We start from the raw sequence: 3173 nt of genomic DNA, 5'->3' as shown, positions 1-3173 counted from the left end.
ACTCTCTTACTCTCTTACTCTCTTACTCTCTTACTCTCTTACTCTCTTACTCTCTTACTCTCTTAATCTCTTAATCTCTTAATCTCTTACTCTCTTACTCTCTTACTTTTTATTTTAAATTCAGTTTTATTGAGCAATAAAAAGTTTTACATTGTATCTTAAGACTAATCTGCGAAGCCATTTAGCTTGTCTGCAGAAAAAATATAATATATCTTAAAATTCATTTAAATATTTTCATTGCGAATCTATAAAGTATTTTTTTATTAGTTTTTTTCTAACATTTATATTATTTATATATATAATGTGAGGTGGTAATTTATTAAAAATTGTTGGTACAGACACGTTCAACGTGTGTTTTCCATAATTGTTTTTGTATTGCTGAACCTTAAATTTTCCTGCGACTCTGCGTCTGGTGTTGTGTATATGATCAATAGCATGCAGGAATCTACTGTCATTGAAGAATTCATTTGCTATAGTTGTAGAATAAATACTGTCAACATTGAGCACGTTCAGATCTTTAGCCAGGTTTTCCGATTTTCGAGTGTTGCGTGTTGTATTATGGTTTGTTGAGTTGTTTATGGTGTAGTTATTGACAATATTGATGTTATATTGATTACGAGTGGTGTTGGAGTGGGTGTTGTCTGTGTTGTTGTTATGGTTGTTGTCCAAAATGTTTGTGAGTGGGAGTTGTGACATGTTATTTTGGTTTTTCCATAAGATTTTTAGTAACCTATCTTGGGTGTTTTGTAGAGATCTACAGTACGTTGCACTTCCCCAAGCTGTAATTCCGTGCCTAAGATAGGATACGGCTAGAGAAAAATACGCCTGCCTTAATACTACTGTTGTAGCGCAGTTACTTAAATGGAAAGCATGAAGGCAGCCATACGTAGTTTTTTTTGGAGATATTCTATATGACTTTTCCATTTAAAGTTTTGATCTATATATATTCCCAAGTATTTAAATGTTTTGACCATTTCTATATGTGTATTGCAATTATCTTTAGGGTCTATTTGGGTATTTACGTTTGCATGTAAACAATTTATGTTATGAAATTTAAGTTTCACGTTTGTTTGTGGTATGTGCGGCGGTTTTATGTGCATCAGTTTAGTCTTTGATGCGTTTATCACAAGCCCGTTATCGTGGCACCATTTTGTAACTATATTTAGTTGATTTTGCATAATTTCACCAGCAGTGTTTATATTTGTATGTGTAACAATAATCGCAGTGTCATCCGCGTAAGCAAAGGTTCTGCTCTTTTTGAGCATACTCATCATATCATTAGCATATATGATATATAATATTGGGCCTAATTTGGAACCTTGAGGTACTCCATGAGATGACATAATTTTTTCACTGAGGTTGTTGTTTATCTTGACATGATAAGATCTATAGCTCAAATAGTTCTTAAACCATTTTAAGCAATTGCCTCTAATGCCATTTCTCTCCAAAATTATTATTAGGTTATCATGTGATAGGGTGTCGAACGCTATGCTGAAATCGATGAATAATGCTCTCTTACTCTCTTACTCTCTTACTCTCTTGCTCTCTTGCTCTCTTACTGTCTTACTCTCTTACTCTCTTGCTCTCTTACTGTCTTAAAATGGGGGTTACTCTCTTACTCTCTTACTCTCTTACTCTCTTACTCTCTTACTCTCTTACTCTCTTACTCTCTTACTCTCTTACTTTCTTACTCTCTTACTCTCTTACTCTCTTACTCTCTTACTCTCTTACTCTCTTACTCTCTTACTCTCTTACTCTCTTACTCTCTTACTCTCTTACTCTCTTACTCTCTTACTCTCTTACTCTCTTACTCTCTTACTCTCTTACTCTCTTACTCTCTTACTCTCTTACTCTCTTACTCTCTTACTCTCTTACTCTCTTACTCTCTTACTCTCTTACTCTCTTACTCTCTTGCTCTCTTGCTCTCTTGCTCTCTTACTCTCTTACTCTCTTACTCTCTTACTCTCTTACTCTCTTACTCTCTTACTCTCTTACTCTCTTACTCTCTTACTCTCTTACTCTCTTACTCTCTTACTCTCTTACTCTCTTACTCTCTTGCTCTCTTGCTCTCTTGCTCTCTTACTCTCTTACTCTCTTACCCTCTTACTCTCTTACTCTCTTACTCTCTTACTCTCTTACTCTCTTACTCTCTTACTCTCTTACTGTCTTACTGTCTTACTGTCTTACTCTCTTGCTCTCTTGCTCTCTTGCTCTCTTGCTCTCTTGCTCTCTTACTCTCTTACTGTCTTAAAATGGGGGTTACTCTCTTACTGTCTTAAAATGGGGGTTACTCTCTTACTGTCTTAAAATGGGGGTTACTCTCTTACTCTCTTACTCTCTTACCCTCTTACTCTCTTACTCTCCTACTCTCTTACTCTCTTACTCTCTTACTCTCTTACTGTCTTAAAATGTGGGTTACTCTCTTGCTCTCTTACTCTCTTACTCTCTTACTGTCTTAAAATGGTGATTACTCTCTTACTCTCTTGCTCTCTTGCTCTCTTGCTGTCTTAAAATGGGGGTTACTCTCTTACTCTCTTACTCTCTTACTCTCTTACTCTCTTACTCTCTTACTCTCTTACTCTCTTACTCTCTTACTCTCTTACTCTCTTACTCTCTTACTCTCTTACTCTCTTGCTCTCTTGCTCTCTTGCTCTCTTGCTCTCTTGTTCTCTTACTCTCTTACTGTCTTACTGTCTTACTGTCTTCCTGTCTTACTGTCTTACTGTCTTACTCTCTTGCTCTCTTGCTCTCTTGCTCTCTTGCTCTCTTGCTCTCTTACTGTCTTACTGTCTTACTGTCTTACTGTCTTACTGTCTTACTGTCTTACTGTCTTACTGTCTTACTGTCTTACTGTCTTACTGTCTTACTGTCTTCCTGTCTTACTCTCTTACTGTCTTAAAATGGGGGTTACTCTCTTACTCTCTTGCTCTCTTACTCTCTTACCATCTTACCATCTTACTCTCTTACTCTCTTACTCTCTTACTCTCTTACTCTCTTACTCTCTTACTCTCTTACTCTCTTACTCTCTTACTCTCTTACTCTCTTACTCTCTTACTCTCTTACTCTCTTACTCTCTTACTCTCTTACTCTCTTACTCTCTTACTCTCTTACTCTCTTACTCTCTTACTCTCTTACTCTCTTACTCTCTTACTCTCTTACTCTCTTACTCTCTT

Source organism: Calliphora vicina, unplaced genomic scaffold (genome assembly GCF_958450345.1).
Source record: "Calliphora vicina unplaced genomic scaffold, idCalVici1.1 scaffold_31, whole genome shotgun sequence".
Classification (NCBI taxonomy): domain Eukaryota; kingdom Metazoa; phylum Arthropoda; class Insecta; order Diptera; family Calliphoridae; genus Calliphora; species Calliphora vicina.
Note: the sequence above shows the minus strand (reverse complement) of the source record.